We start from the raw sequence: 17,294 nt of genomic DNA, 5'->3' as shown, positions 1-17,294 counted from the left end.
TAAGTCCTAATCATTTATCCAAAAGTTTGTGAAAACATTGTGTACTGTGCAGCCTTATTACCTGTGTGGTTTTGCCTAGTTTGTGGAAGGCCAGGAGAACGGGAGTTCTTGTGACCTCCTTTGGGGGAAAGCACATTTATGGGAAAGTTGTTGAGAGTAATTTAACCACTCTGTCACCCAGTGACCATTATGGATCATCAGACCTATTGGAAAGAGACAAAAGTAAAGAGAAATATCAGTTCTGGTCTCTATGTCCACTTCTTTAACTGAGATGGCTCTCCAAATATATCCTCGACATTATGCTGAAAACAATTTATTCTCGAGACTGGAGGCATTTTTGGATGACAAAGATTCTTAATGACCCAAATGCAAAATGAAGACGTTGAATAAAAATATAGAATTAATTTTGGAAAACTGGAACATAAATTCAGTCATATAAAGAAATCAAACATAGAACAGCATCCTGTGGCAGGTCTTGTCCTAATTTAAGTGGTAAATACCAAAATACAGTACTTGAATGTAAGAATCACAAATCTAGAGTATAATAGCATTTCTTCTCTAAAAAGTATTATTAGAGATGATGTAAACATTACCTTTGCCATACATAGAGGCAAATTTCCCACTAGAGGCAATGATTTCTGAGAATACAATGAGGCAAGAGCCCTGTGTTTTGATTCGTGAAAGACAGACTTGATTTCCACAGCCCCATTCACATATTACAGTGGACACACATACCTCCTGTCTGTACATATATACGTCTGTTTATAAGAGAAAGCAAGTGAAAGTTCACTTTACAAACGAAATCAGAAACCAGTGCCTCAATGAATGTGGGGTTTGTATCACATGTTCAGCTGCACATGTGTTGATGGTAACAAATAGAAGAAGAAAAGCTGGGGTTTATGTACCTCACTTTTTACTATCTGAAGGAGTTTCATATTAGCTTACAGTCTCCTACCCTTCCTCTGAGGGAGGAGAAGTTGAGAGAGCTCTGAGAGAACTGTGTATGACCCAATATAACCCAGGTGCCTGCACATGGAGGAGTGGGGAATCAAACATAGTTCTCCAGATTAGAGGTCACCACTCTTAACCACTATACCAAACTGGTTTATGAGTGATACTCTATGTAACAGGGAACAATCAAATTACACAGTGAAGGGACTGTATATGAATTGACTGTAATTTATCTACAGGGTCATACGATAGACAAGTAGAAATGACAGGAAAGTCAGTGGAAGTGAAGAAATGCTCACAAGAACATAAAAAGAGGTTTTTTATTTTCTGCTACTGTTTTATTGTGATTTTATCTCTGATGTAAACAGCCGCAAGCCGACTGGCCCGGGAGTGGTGGGTAACAAAGCTTATCCTTATCCATTGTTCCTCTTAATATTTGTGAAACAACCCTGGGGGTAGAGAGTGTCCTGGCTGTCCGAGTTGGAATAGGGCCAATCAGGGTGCGACCAGCAAAGCTGGCCACACCCTGATCGGCCCTGTACCTACAGCTCCCACCCTCCCTCCCTGGACACTAGCCCTTTTGCTCTCAGAGCTGCAGGAGCCAGCATGTGAGAGAGAGACACAGATACACAGAGAGCCCTGCCAAACTGCAAACCAGCCCTGATTACCTGCTATGGCTCCTGCTGAGGGAGAGAGAGAGAGAGAGAGAGAGAGAGAGAGAGAGAGAGAGAGAGAGAGAGAAGAACTGCACCTGCCGGTGTCCCCTGCGGCCTAGTGCCCATTGCATTCCTGGTTGCAATGGGCTCTTTTTGCTAGTCTTATCCATTTGGTGTCTCTATATAATTGTGAAACAGCCTTGGGGGACGAACGGTCTGGCCTCTGCAAGGCTAATCAGGGTGCAGCCAGCTGCACCCTGATTGGCCCTGCCCCTACAGCTCCTGCCCTCCCTGTCCGAGTTGGAATAGGGCCAATCAGGGTGCAGCCACCTGCACCCTGATTGACCCTGGCCCTACAGCTCCCGCCCTCCCTTACCCAGCCCTCACCCCTTGCCTCACAGATGTGCCTGTCTGTTACAGCCTGTGAGTCTCCGCACTCCCTTGCCCCAGGTAAGAGGCTGCAGGGGGAGGGGGCCTGGGATGGCTTCTCCCCAGGAGAAGAAGCACACCTGCGGCCTCGCAGAGGCTGCCAGTGTGCTTCCAGGCACAGGGGAAAGCCGCGTGGCTGTGGGGGAGCCAGGATTGCTTTCCGGGGAGAAAGCCACGAATGGGCTTTGAACCTAGTAATAAAATAAAATAAGTTCCTTGGTGGATGGCCAGCAGGAGGCCACCCACACCTACTGTGTAATCTTGTTTACTACCATCCCCTGGCGCATCTACGAATCAGAGGTAATCTCCCTGTAAATCTAAACATGGACCCTGTCTCAAGTTTTCTGCAAATGAAAGTTTGCACAAGTGGTAAGGGGAGGGGGTGATATGAGAGAAAAGAGAGTAGATTTTTACACCCAACTTTTCTCTGTAAGTCTCAAAGTGCCTAACAATTTCCTCCCCACAACAGACACCCTGTGAAGTAGGTGAGGCTGAGTAGGTTTTGAGAGAACTGTGCCTGGCCCAATGTTACCCAGCTGGGTGCATATGGAAAAGTCGGGAGTCAAACTCGGTTCTTCAGCTTAGAGCCCAACCCACTGCAACACACCATAGTTACCATTCTTCCTGCTGTCGCTTGTTGAGGCCTATTGAAATCTTACCCATAGAAGTGGCTACACGGTATGTAGGTCAATGGGTATCCACACTGGGTCAGGACCACACCCCTTTCCAGAAATGGCAAACCTGAGTAGGCTCCAAGTCATTCCCATTTAATGCAGCAATCCCTTAACTTCTCCTGAGCCTTTTAAAAAAACCAATTTGCTTTAGTAATGAGTGCTATAAGTTAAAAAGAAGATGAGCTGGTTTCTATTCCCCACTTTTTACCTACCCTTCCTCTCCTCACAACAGACACCCTGTAGGATTGGTGAGGCTGAGAGAGCTCTGAGAATTGTGACTAGCTCAAGGTCACCAGGTGGCTGCATGAGGAGGAGGAGGAGTGGGGAGTCAAATGTCACTTTCCAGATTACAGGCTGCTGCTCTTAACCTACACCAAGATGGCTCTGAGGAAGGTGCTCTGAGTCCTTTGGATTTGTCCAAAATCCAGGATGGGGCTAAGGACAGGAAGTGAATGGGATAAACTAGGCAATCACAACATCTGAATGAGTAATTGAGCTATCCAGGAAGAAGAATCTCCCCTTCCACTATCTTCCAGGCCAAAGTTCCCTTCTAAAAAGCAACAAGGGGCTTCATGCAAAATTAGAAAGGACTGGAAAGGACCAAAAACTATTTCAGAATCAGAAGGCATCTCAACTTTTGAGAGCTGCAGCCACAAGATTTATACTAAACTATCAGTTTCAAGCCACTGGATCCTCAGGTCTAGTTTAGAAATGAATCTTGAAAGCCTGGGCGCTTTTTTCCCTTTTATCAGAGAGTGAATGAGCACAATCTGCCTATTTATAGTTCAGTGCCTAGAGAGAGGCACATTATAAATCAGTTTTGGCCTCATGGATGACAGGAACTCTATAAAATGTCAATCCATTTTATTTACTATGTGCCACCACCAGCTGGGCCTAGAAATCTATGTCAAAGAGGAGGTTCCTCCTCTGTGCTTGGATCAAAGAGAGATGCTATGCTATAAATATGATGGCACATTTTCACATTTGTCATTACAAATGCAGAATGGCTGTCAGGATGTAAGAATGTTTGCTTGGGCTGTGTCCCAGTGACATAACCAGCGCCTGTTACAGCTCCAGTGTTACTGTTGATATTACAGTCACAAACATGAAGGTTTGTGTACTGAAATGCTGTTTCCTCCTCCCTCAGTTACAGAGCTGAACGCGCCATTCTGAAACTGAAGAAGAAGGTTTTATATTTACCAGAAGAACGACAGAAGGACTTTGCCAAAAAACAACCAGCTGCCTTCTACCCCTCACAGGAGTGACCTACAGGATCAAGAACCAGACCTAAGGCTACTTGCAAAGCGTCTGGCATTAATATAGACTGGGTCACAGCTCAGGCAGAGTCCTAGGGATCATGTTTTGCAAATAGGCCAACAGCAGCCAGTGTCGTGCGGTCGTTAGCATGTTGGATTATGGTTGGGGAAACCCAGGTTCAAATCCATACACAGCTGTGAGGATCACTGGGTGCAAGGTTGTCATGAGGATACAAGAGAGGACAGGAGGAGACCCATGTATGGTATGCCGAACTCCTTGGAGGGACAGCAGGATAGTAAATAGTGATGAAGAAGAAGAAGAAGAAGAAGAAGAAGAAGAAGAAGAAGAAGAAGAGTTGGTTCTTATATGCTGCTTTTCCCTACCCGAAGGAGGCTCAAAGCGGCTTACAGTCGCCTTCCCATTCCTCTCCCCACAACAGATACCCTGTGGGGTGGGTGAGGCTGAGGGAGCCCTGATATCACTGCTCAGTCAGAACAGCTTTATCAGTGCCGTGGCGAGCCCAAGGTCACCCAGCTGGTTGCATGTGGGGGAGCGCAGAATCGAACCTGGCATGCCAGATTACAAGTCCGCACTCCTAACCACTACACCAAACCACTACACCAAACTGAAGAATTACTTGCAGCCGCCATGGATGCCTGAGAGGAGCAGGTGACAGGAAGGCATGCTGGAGGAGGAGCCCAGGCAGCATGCATGTTGGTAAGGAGGCATTGGCCCTGGGTGCCTTAAACAGGTTCCATGTCCCAGGGACCCAGCCTCCGGCACCTGACCTGTTGCTGAATACCTTCCCTCCCACCCACCCTGTCATGTTGGCTAATTGTTTTTGTCTGATTGGCCACTGTAAAAAATGTATTTGCATTATATTTCAACACAGCTGGTGGTTTTGGCATGGGATGGAGTCTGTTTGGGTGGAGTTTGGTCTGTGTATCGGACTCCCCAGGTTAGTGGATGCCTTATGAAGTGGCAGGTGTGTGAGTGGGGCCAACCTGGCAAGGAGGCATGGCTTTTATTGCCACATAACCCAGGGTGGGATCAAGGGAGTTGGGCGCCTCTCCTTGGCACCCCAGGGTTTATGGTGTCAGATCGCCTGGAGTGGGGCCAAGGGAAGTGTGTGCTTCCTCTTGGCACTCCATGTGAACACTTCCCTACAGTGGGGTGGGCCCCAGGACACTGTTGCTGTCCAGGTTCTTGTGGTCAACTGACTGCTAGTCAGACTGCCTCTCCCATACTGTGTCAACACTCCTGCAGAGTAATAATAAAGCTGTGTCCTTGTTTAAGCCAATGGCAATGTGTGCATGTCTTCCTTGAGCCCGTTGCCCTCCTGCAAGTCAATGTAAAATGTAAAATCTCTAATTTTATTGCCAGCTCTACAGCTAAACAGTCCCAGGTTGCAGCACTGCAAAAGGCTACGGGTATCCCCAGACTTTAGGAGCCGGTAGGCACAATTGGAATTCTGACACAGGGTGATGGGCACAACCACAAAGTGCCTCAGGAGGAATGCCAGCAACAAAATGGCTGCCACAGGATGCTGAGCCAACCACAAAATGTCAGGGAGTGAGGTTATGTGTAACTCCTAATATTCAGGCAGAAGCTCTGTTTAACAGGATGCCTTTTAAAATGAACATGTTCTTTAAAAGTATTTTCTTACATACACACAACTTATCTTCCATCACGAAGTGAAGATACTTGTGCTGCAATGGCAGCTGCTGCTGTAGCAGTTTTTAAAAATCTACACATCCAATCAGATCTTTAATAGCCCACCAGAAACTGTGCTGGGCAAAAGCCTGGCCCACTTTCTAAAAACACTTGGAAGGTGCTAGGCAACGTGTCAGCAGGTCCCATTTTGGCCATGAGCACCACATTGACCGTTTATGCACTGGAGGTTTCATGCTGGGTTGCAGGCTGGAGTTTTATTCGTGGCAGGTGGCTAAAGGGGACTAAAGTACAATAGCAGCCCACAGTATCTGTAAAACTCTCCCCCAACACCACATTGCAAATAAATCAACTTTCTTCCTGTTAGCTTTTCTCACTGCCAGCTTTCACACCCATACATAGTACCGGGGAATACCACAGTATGCATTACCTTGATCTTGGTTACCAGTGTCATTCCCTTATCCGTATCTTTTCTGACACTTGCATAGATGACTTTAAAAGAGGTCTGGACTGATTCACAGAGTAGAAGTACATCAACAGTTACTAGTCATGGTGAGAAAAGGGAACTTCCATGTCCAGTGGGAGCAAACCTCTGAATGACCACACTAGGAGGCAGCCTCAGGGGAAGACTTTGGCCTCTATGCCTAATCTGTTGGCAGGGCAACTGTCTAGGTAGTGTGTGAAACTGATATCTGGGGAAGATGGATCACTGGTTTGATCTGGGAGGGATTGTCTTTCTGGCCCTTGGCACCTCACTGTCTATGGAGGTGCAAGTCTTGAAGGTAGCCCACCAGGCGTTTTATCATCATCAGGCGAGGCTACTTGCGCTCTACCTGTCTTCTGAGCACCTGGACACGGTGATCGATATAACAATCACCTCCAGGATTGACTTCTGTAATTCGCTCTATGCCAGCCTGCCCTTGTCCCTGACCCGGAAATTGCAGCTGGTGCAATATGCGGCTGCTAGGGTCCTCACTGGAACACCTTGGTGTGCCCATATCCAGCCAGTGCTGAGGCAGCTGCAATAGTTACCAGTTGTGGCCCATCATCTGGTTCAAGGGTTTGGTTTTGACCACACAGGAGTAATCTCACATCTATGAACAAGGCTCTAAATTATTACCTTTGCTGTACACAAACTCCATGTATGCAAGAAACTCACAATCTTTGGTGGGATAAAAGCCCTGGGTAGGAATTCATTCCAAGCAGCAGCCTTCGTTTGGGGAAACAGAAAGGCACACGCCTGGACCATAAGACTCCAGACATCTCAAGCAATGAGGAAATTCCTCCCTCCCCTGGGACTGTACAAAGCTTGAAAACAGTTTCTCCGGTGGATCCGTTTCCAGGCTCCTGTTCTTGAGAAGGGAGGGATGGGATCAACTCTGATGGGAACACTTTAGAAAGTTAAAAATAAATTGCACCTGTTGTTAAAAAGTGACTGGAAGATACCGCTGCTTCACTGGGATGCTTTTTTGGCCTCATGGACTTCTGACCAGAGTTTCTCCCCCAGGCCCCCTTGCTGCGTTCTGCGTCTGCCAAGGTGGGAGCTGTCCCAAACAAATTGCTGAAAGTTTGACCCCTCCACAAATCCAGTGACATTAGCCTTGGCATGTGAGAAGTTGACAAGTACACAGAGTCCAACTAAAAGTACAAGAGGGCTTAGTGGAGCTGTTTGATGCCTCCTAATCCAGAAGAAAGTGGGATTACATTATTAAAAGCGACAGCGCAGGAGAAGCCGGCCTGCCTGTTTCCTCTTGCTTGCAGGCTCCTCCAACTGAGGCAAGGGCAGACTGTACTTCACGGGGGTCATAACTCTGATGCAGTGGGGGGTTCTGATCCATCACGACTGAGATCATGAGAGATATGGAACATGCTGCCTCTGCGACCACCATCAAGTAATGAGGAAACATTCTGAAGTTTAAAGGATGTTTTTGTTTTGATCTAAGAACAGACGTCTCCTTGTGATCTATCTGCAGACGTCTCCTTGTGCTGGAAGAAATTGTGACCGTTAGCAGAAAACCGCCGTAGGACCTAACATAATACATTTAGTCACTAAACAAATAAAATAAGCAAGCACAGTGGGACTTCAGTGGTACAACAGCAGAGAGGTCAAACTTTAAAGAAAACAGAAACTTTAAAAACTGGGCACTGGTGTGGCATGAGAGTGTTATATTAGAGGCGCCCCCTCCCATGACGCCCCCCATTTTAGATAGCATTCCTAATGACTGCATCCTTGCTAGCTGGAGAAAGAATAGTGCCCTGGAAAAGCAGTGCTCCTAAAGGAGGAAGCCTGGATTTGTACAGATGAAGAAAACCACACGTTTCTTATGCTTTGACTAAGGTTTCTATTATTACATTCCATCTACAATGTCCACATTAAGAACAGCTGAGAATGGTTTCCATGGGTGGCACATGCAGCGGAGTGGATCAAGCGTCAAATTAAGATCTCGGAGGCCTCGGTTAGAATGCCTGCTCTGCTATGGAAGTTGGCTGGGTGACCTTGGGCCTGTCATTCTCTCTCAGACTAACCTAATTGACAGGGGATAAAATGGAGGAGAGGAGAAAGATGTAGGCTGCTTTGGGTCCCCATTACAGAGAAAGGTGGGTATCAGTGAGGGAAATAAGTCAACAAATAAATATGCAAATGGAAACTTCCAATGCTATAAGTTTTGAGCCCCAACCACTAACAGTGATTCTCTCTCACTTTCACTGAATTGAGCTCTTGGGATTTTGAGGAGTGCTGGTGGTATAAAGCCAGAAGCATGGGAAGCAATACCAATGGATGGGGAACACAATGTGGCTGTTAGGTTTTGTACATTCACAGCTGCCGCATATGTAGATTGCATTGCCTATAATTGCATTTGTCTGCCATGGAAACAGGTAGGCGATTCGTTGGACAAGAATGGGATGTGACTCGGCAGAGACTGCAAGCCGAGAATGCTTTGTCAGTGTGTGTCGGGGCCGCATTTCTGCATTCATCCTCGGAGTCAGGTGGGAACCGGTCGTGACCTCGTGGCCTCGTTTGATTGACTCCCGCTGCCTCGATCCACCTGCCATGCTATCCCCGGAGATTTCTAAATGAATTATGAAGGTGAGACACAAGCAAGCCCCATCTCTATGTGAAGACAGTCATTTGTGCTACTTTTGCCCCATCGGACATGTGTGCAAGCCAAAGAATTAAAAGGAGCTCACTGCAATGCGATTGACTTTATAGTGAACTCTGCACAGCAGCATTCAGTTAATCACCCCCAACACTTCCTGCTCTTCATGTCCTCCTGATGATTATGAATCCCTTTTCAATAGCCACTTAGAACTAAATGCTGCATTTTTGTCTGCTGACTTAACAATGGGGTGGATCTCACCCCTATGCTAGGGCAAAATTTATTTATTTAAGAAAATATATATAACCCACTTTTTCTTCTTTTTCAGAAGAAGAAGAGTTGGTTCTTATATGCTGCTTTTCTCTACCCAAAGGAAGCTCAAAGCGGGTTACAGTCACCTTCCCTTTCCTCTCCCCACAACATACACCCTGTGTGGTAGGTGAGGCTGGGAGAGCTCTGATATCACTGCTCGGTCAGAACAGCTTTTTCAGTGCCATGGCGAGCCCAAGGTCACCCAGCTGGTTGATGTGGGGGAGCGGGGAATCAAACCCGGCATGCCAGATTAGAAGTCCACACTCCTAACCACTACACCAAGCTGGGCTCTCTTCAGGCCCAGGTCTGAAGCCTTCCTCCTATCTAAGGAGTTTTCCTCCACATCAAGCAGTTCTTCCATTAGAAGAAGAGCTTCTTACATTGAAGGACATCTTCTTAGGCTGGAGGAAGGCTACTTGGAAGATGGTAGTCCACTTCAAGACTGTCTAGAGCAGGGGCTCATGGGAATTGTAGTCTATGGACATCTGGAGGGCCACAGTTTGACTACCCCTGGTCTAGGGTTACAGGACTGGTCCACACAACATATTTCCTCCTAATACTGGCCAGCCATAGCCAGCTAATTAGGACTGCAGTTTCCAGACCAGGCCTGAGCATCAGTCCCTCCCTTTTTATTTACAGTTTTAATTAATCAGTCCATTATGACCATAGCTGGCCATTATCTCTTTACAGATCTGAGGGAGCAGAGCTCAGTGGACACACACCAGGCACAGATTGACGGGTTTCCCCACTAATAGTCTTATGCTTTGGCCTCTCCAGGAGACAATTTGAGCTCATGGCTTCCGGCATTCTGTATCCGATTTATAATTTGTGATCTCCTCATAAAATACCCGTTGCACCCAGCAGGTCTCCTCTTGGTGAACTGCTTTCGACACAGCTCTCTTAAGGAGTGTAAGACAGATATCTGCTCTTAATACTGCTATGGCTGTCCTGCTTCCTTCCTGATGTTAAAAAAAGGATACAGAGGGCTCAGCTAATACTCCCATCTCTCTATCCAATTTAAGAAGAGGACTTAATGACCCACTTTTATTACTTATCAGCTACTCACAGGCTGGATCTGAAAACTGTGTCAGATCCTGCTATCGGTTTGTGTTTGGGGGGGGGGGGGAGGGGATCAAAACAAGGACATGAATGCAAACAGCATCTCTTTCCTGTATTCCATTCCATAATCCAGGATTCATACAGAAATGTCTTTGCTGCCATCACAGATTCTCTTCTGTTTATTCCTGTTGCAAAGTCATTCACTCTGTGCTGTATTTCAGTAGTTCCATTCATCTGAAGATCACCCACGTATTAAGTTTAACCACCTTAGGGTTTTGCAAGTTGTTTTAAAATGTTAGAACATGAGAGAGAGAGAGTTTTGTACCCTGCTTTTTACTCTCCAAAGGAGTCTCAGAGCAGCTTACGATTGCCTACCCTTCCTCTCCCCACAACAGCCACCCTGTGAAGTAGGTGAGACTGAGAGAGCTCTGAGAGAACTGTGACTGGCCCAAGGTCACCATGCTGGCTGCATGTGGAACTGGAGTGGGGAATCAAACCCGGTTCTCCAGATTAGAGGCCATCGCTCTTAACCACTACACCAAGCCGGTTCAATCTATAATGTGCTCTTGTGACAAGGAAGCAATGCAAATTCTTTGCAGGATTGTCAGTACTGGCAAAACCTGAATTTAGCACCATCCTTTTCAGCTGTGATTCAGAGCCCAGTTTGCCTCGTCTTACAGGCACACTGGGAAAGCGGGTTAAGGGGATCTGTGCAGTATCTCTAACATGCTGCAGCAGCAATAAGAATGCTTCAACGCTGGATACTCAATTCAGTCCCCCTTATCCATATTTATTGCCTCCTCCTCAAATGGTGTTGGACAGTTCTTGGTTGGCAAAACAAACTGGAGCCTTTATGCAGTGAGTGCCTACTCACCCCCATCCCACAAGGGCTTCAACATAAACAGAATATTCAGTTGAGATTCATGTTCATAGCGTGTGAGTTAAGTGAAGTCTGATCTGAGTCTTATAGTCATTCTGGGACTGTGTTACTTCGGACTGCATTTGGGTAATCACATGACTCAGTGTTTCCTACGCATCAGAGACTTCCAGACTATGAAAGCTAATGCCTCCAGGCAGGTCTACATGTTGACTTATGTCATCCTATGTTTTACTATGCAGCCACTGGGGCCACTTTTTCTAAGACAGAATGGCACGTGGGGAGGCGCTCTTTCACTTTCCGTCACTGCCATTTTCCCATTGGGGAATACCACCGCTGGACTACTTTTACTCCATGGGGAAAACATAGCAACCCATGGGCTTTCCCCAGTGAGGATAAATATGACCTGGGAGTGCTGGAGAGGAGTGGATTAAATCATCCTTCTCATCAAAACAGCTGGCCAGTAACCCCACAATTAATATGTTTGATCTGCATAAAATAGCAATTTGCTATTGGTCACCTGGAATCAGGGAACTTGAATATGGCAACCTTGCATGCATGATGGTCAATCTACTTGATTGTACAATTGCTGAATGGCACAACAAACATACATGAGCTGGCCCTCAAACATACTTTAGTGTTAGGTGAACCTCTGGAATCATGGTTATTTCCAAATTTCTGAGGACACAAATAAAATGCCAATGCATACAATTTGTGTAGCCTGTGTGGTCCTGGATCACATGTGTGATTGCTGCAGGGTTGGATCTCCAAGAGGGGTTGGAGAATTATCCATGATCTCCAACCAAGATCAGTTTTCTCAGAGGAAATGGCTGCTTTGGTGAGATTATATGCATTATATTCTGCTAGGTTTCTTCCCTCCCCAAACTTCACCCTCCCCAAACTCCACCCTAAATCTTCAGGAATTTCCCAATCTGGAGTTGGCTACTCTAGTTTAAGATAAAGGCAGGGAGACATCTCACAGCATGGGAAAGACTACAGGCTGCAGGTCAGAATAGGAAGGCAAGCGGCTTGCAATATTTGACCCTTATTTGCAGACCCTAGTGCTAGATTTTTGGACAGATGACTTTCAGATACTAACAATCTGTTATTGATAAAATGGTCACACTTTTCTCCTTCTTACAGAGTCTTTAATTACCTGTGATGTATCACACTTTTCTTTGGCTGCAAAAAAGATAAGGGCCAAATTAGTTGAGAGTAAACAAGGCACTAATTAAACTCCCTCTGTAATGTGCTCTTGTAACTATTCTCCTTGTCCTCTTTTGAACAATATTTTATTTGTATGGAAATAATTTTATTTTAAATTTATATATGTGTGTGTGTGTGATAATGTGTGGTTATAATCATAAATGTTTGGAATGGAAAGCTGCAATGGTTTATGACCACATGGAATAAACTTTTGACTGACTGACAATTTGCAAGACACCCTGCAGAATAGCTGTATGGCTTCAATGTGCCATGCTGAGTACTGACGGACAACCCTTTAGAATCTAGGCTGAGGCCAAGAGTGAGCTTGGTAACAGGAATAAGATCCAGACTTTGTTGTTGGCACATAATATAATTGAAGTATTTTCCCAGCAGACTGGGAAGTTAAAATGTATGAAACAACAGGAGCCTTACATCCAACCGTTGCCATGTAGGAAAAATTCATCATCTTGCATGATCCCAAATGGGCAATGTAAAGGCTGGCCCACAAGGTTCCCAGACCCACAGATGGACTTCCACTTTGGAATAATATCTGTTAATGTAGCCTTTGTTTATGGAATCTCAGCTTCTGTGAATTATACTTGTGAAACTGGGACTGCAGAGTTACGTACCAACAGATCATCAGTTCCTGGAAAGAGAATTCCAGAGTACTATATTTAAACTGTTCTCTGGGTTATTTTTAAAGTGTACTTTAAAAAAAAAACACAGTTCAAGTCAGTTTCTGAAATACTTTCTCATCTTGGCTAGATGTGTCTTCTGTTATGAATAAAGCATATTAAGATTTGTTCTTGAGTGCAGGCTACATTTGACACTCACATTTTTTTCCACTGTAGATCTTGCTGAATTCTGGTTGATTTGAACCCATATCTACAGCCTTCCTTTTTCCTGATTTTAAACATGACTCCCTTTAGCATTTGCATTGTCCCAATTTTTAGGCTTCTTCCCGCTTGATGTGGGGGAGGGTGGAAGCTCCAGCTGGTATTAAAGGAGCACAAGGCTGGAGAGTGCTTTATTTCCTGCCTTTTGACTCCCCAATCTACAGCCAGAGCAAGTCAGGGAAGGGGCTAGTGGAGCATGAGGCTGCTTCTTTATCTTTCTTTTCCTGCAGGAGCGGGGGGGGGGGGGGAGTAGCAGCCTCACAGAGAATGTGGAGGAGAAAGTAAATTCTGGAAGCAAATCTCTGCTCATAGAAGTGTGGGCTTTTGGAGCGCAGTCACTTTAAAACAGATCCCAAAATGAGGGCAAAAATAAGTCTTGTGAGGGAATGGCAACTGGGAACCAGGCAGTCTTTGAACTGATACCCTGACCAATCAGTGACAGACTGCTTCACTACATCATCATTGGAGGTACAGGGCAGGTAGTTAATTTAGCAAAATGCAGAGGTCTACACTTAATGCTGGGGCTTTCGGAGCGGTTTGCTCAAATGTGGTGAGTTATATCCACCCCTGGATATTGCAGGGGAAAGATAGTGTCACAGTGGATCAATCATAGATGTTGCAGAGGGAAAATTTAAAGCAATAAATATCAAAATGGAAATCAAATGGGTAGAAGACTTTCTTTAATTTGGGGCCACTAGGGATAAAGAGCCCAGTACAGATTCATCCCAGTGCCCACACTTACATCTTCAAGTATTTAAAAGGGTGCCATATAGAGGATGGCAGGTGACAATAGATGAGCGATAGGGATGTAAATGTCCTGCATAGTGCAGGGGGTTAGACAAGATGACCCATGATGTCCCTTCCAACTCTATTATTCTATGATTCCTTTCTGGAGGCTGAAAGAGCCCTAATATTACTGCTTGGTCAGAACAGCTTTATCAGTGCTGTGGCGAGCCCATGGTCACCCAGCTGGTAGCATGTGGGGGAGCATGGAATCAAACCCGGCTCACCAGATTAGAAGTCCGCATTCCTAACCACTACACCTAACTGGCTCAAGAGTCTCAAAGTAGCTTACAATCGCCTGCACTTTCTGTCCCCACAACAGACACCCTGGGAGGTAGGTGAGGCTGAGAAAGCTCTGAGAGAACTGACTGGCTCAAGGTCACCCAGTTGGATACATGTCAAGGAGTAGGGATTCAAACCTGGTTCTCCAGAGTAGAGGCCGCTGTTCTTTACACCATGCTGGCTCTTAAGATCAGTACTGTCTACTCAGACTGGCAGTGGCTTTCCAGGGTCTCAGGCTGAGGTCTTTCACATCATCTTCTACCTGATCCTTTAAATAGCCAAGGTAGGGATTGAACCTGCATACCGAGCAGCTGCTTTGCCATTGAGCCACAGCTCCTCCCCAAGTCCCATTGTATTCAATGGGGCTTACTCCCATGTAAGAGTTTTTATAACTGTAGTCCTTTTGTAATTCCTTCTCCCTGGCAAATCTGTTCACACATGTTCAGTTTCTTCTCTATATTTAAAAACATTACCAACAAGGCAGTCACACAGCTTCTTGTGCATGCTGCAACACATAGAAAAGAATGCTGTGATCAGCATAAACTCAGTTGTTTACCTTCGTGGCTCAATGTGGGCAGACCAAATGAAGGAATCGGATCCCATATGGGTACTGTATGGTTTCCTCCACAAGGCTCAGGGAAAGGACCTTTTCTGTCAAGAAAAATGGCTTGGTGGAAGGTTAAGCCTACCCTAGAACCACAATCCCGATCTGGTTCCCAACAACTGCTTTGAACGACAATTAAAAATAACTACCAGGGAAAGTAATTCATGGATCTCGTGGCATCTTGTGTAATTTAGTCTGGAGTAAGCCTAGAAAGGAGCTACGTGAAAATCAACCCGAAATATCTTTGGTACTCAGCAGTTGCTCCACTTGCAAGAGCATCTTCATTTGAAGACAATGCATTCTCTCTATAAATACTGCTATGGCTATCACATGCATATTTATTTGTTTCACGATTTCTATACCAACCCTCTCAGTTAACCATCTTGGGGCGATTTACGAAGTATAAAATGCAATAAACCATGATTCATCAGTAAGACCAGATTAAGAGTTACAAAAAAACACACTTTAACACCATTACAGCAATCCTGAACTGCTGAATTCCTGAACTCCTGAGCCTATTAGAAGGATGGAGAGAAAAAGAGGGCAGGGGGGAGGCCCAGGATTTGTTGCAGTTGTTATCTAGCTGTATATCTGTATGTGTTGCTAGCCTCTGGAGAATGTATTCAGAGAGGCGGTCCCTCAGATATGTCATACGTCATGCCTGCTCACCACACTTTGATCCCAGTCTCAATCACCTGTTGTTGTGCGACCCTAGGTCAGTCACCATCTTTCAGCCTAATGCCCTTCACAATGGAGCTGAGAATGTATCAGATGGGATAACCTCTAGTTGGCCAGCCTGAGCTCCTGGAAGAAACTAGCAAACAAATAATGCCCTGTGATAGCAACCAGTTGGTCATGTTCCATACTCTTAAAGTTCCTTCATCTGGATGGGCAGATTCTTCCATCTTAGCTCTGACATTCTAAAACACTGTACTTCTAGTAACAGCAGTGTCAGCTCTTCTTCTTCCCTAGAAGGTTTAAGGATTGGCAGCATCACAGATAGCTGAACATTGGAAGGATAAACAGAAAAGGTCATGCAGATGCAAGGAAGCAGCTGTCCTGGCTGCTTTTATTTTTCTGGCATACACATGTTCTTGTAATGTCTTCTGCCTCCTGCAAAATCAGAGAGTTGCATAGAAGATAAACTGGCCCATCAATGGCAATTTCATTATTTCTCTCCCTTAGCCAGCCTCCGTTTTGGCCCCAAATCAGCTGTAAACATGGATCAGTACTTAAGCTGGGCAGTGCTTTTTTGGTTTAAAAAAAAAACCTCTCCCATGTAAGGGATTTTTGGCTGTGCTCATTCTTTCCTTAACTATTCAGATCATGAGATATGAGTAGTGCCCGTTAACACAACCATTTTAAACATAGTAACAATAACAATAATGCATTTGCCTCATTCATCATCATCATCATCATCATCATCATCATCATATTTATTCCCTACCACTCCCGCAGACCGGCTCGTGGCGGGTTACAATGTCCAGTAAAAATCCCATTAAAAACCCCATTAAAATGGACACAAAACATACAAGAACAGGCAACATGGCAAAGGGCCTTAAAGGTTAAAACAAAAACCTTGAACCAGATCTGGACAGCAACTGGAAACCAGTGCAGCTGCCTCAGCACTGGCTGGACATGGGCCATCCACAGTGTTCCGGTGAGGACCCTATCAGCTGCATTTCATACCAGCTGGAGGCTCGAGATCAGGGACAAGGGTAGGCCCCTGTAGAGCGAGTTACAGAAATCTATTCTGGAGGTGACTGTCGCATTGATCACTGTGGCCAGATGTTCAGGGTACAGTGCTAGTAGCCAAGCTTGGCGAAGATGGGAAAATGCCTGGCTTTTTGATTTGTGCCTCCATGGTTAGCAAGGCATCAATCATCAAACCCAAGTTCCTGCCTGGGACATGGTTGTAGGTTGCGTCCCTGCCAGGGTGGGTAAACGTGCTTCCTGGCCTATCCTCCTACCTCATAGCCACAGGGCCTCCATCTTGGCCATTCAGTCACTGCTTCCAAACATCTGTCAGTTGGTTCCAGGGGGAGTCCAGGTGGCTGTCCACAAGGAGATAGAGCTGAGTGTCATCTGCATATTGATGACCGCCCAGCCCAAAACTCCATATCAGCTGGGCCAGAGAGTGCATAAATATGCTGAATAGCATGGGGGAGAGAACCATACCCACAAGGGAGTCTATAGGTGTGTGAGAACTCTTCCCCCACAGACTGATATGGATCAAGAGCTGAGATTTCCTCCAAGAATGCCAGGAGCTGGTCCGCCATAGCCCTTTCAACTGCGTTACCGAGGAATGCTAAATGCAAAACCAGGTGGGAGCTGGCCAGATCCCGCAAGTCCAGCGCTTGTTTCTTAAGGAGAGTTCGAACCACTGCCCCCTTCAGGGAACTCACCTGTACTCAGGGATAGGTTGATAATATCCCTGAGCTGGCCTCCTATCTGCTGGCCACCCCCTTTGAGGAGCCAAGATGGACAGGTATCAAGGTGGCAGGATGTCACCCTAACCAATCCTAGCAACTTGTCCACT

Source organism: Paroedura picta, chromosome 3 (assembly GCF_049243985.1).
Source record: "Paroedura picta isolate Pp20150507F chromosome 3, Ppicta_v3.0, whole genome shotgun sequence".
NCBI lineage: Eukaryota > Metazoa > Chordata > Lepidosauria > Squamata > Gekkonidae > Paroedura > Paroedura picta.
The sequence above is the reverse complement of the archived record's forward strand: the minus strand, read 5'-3'. Positions refer to the sequence as shown.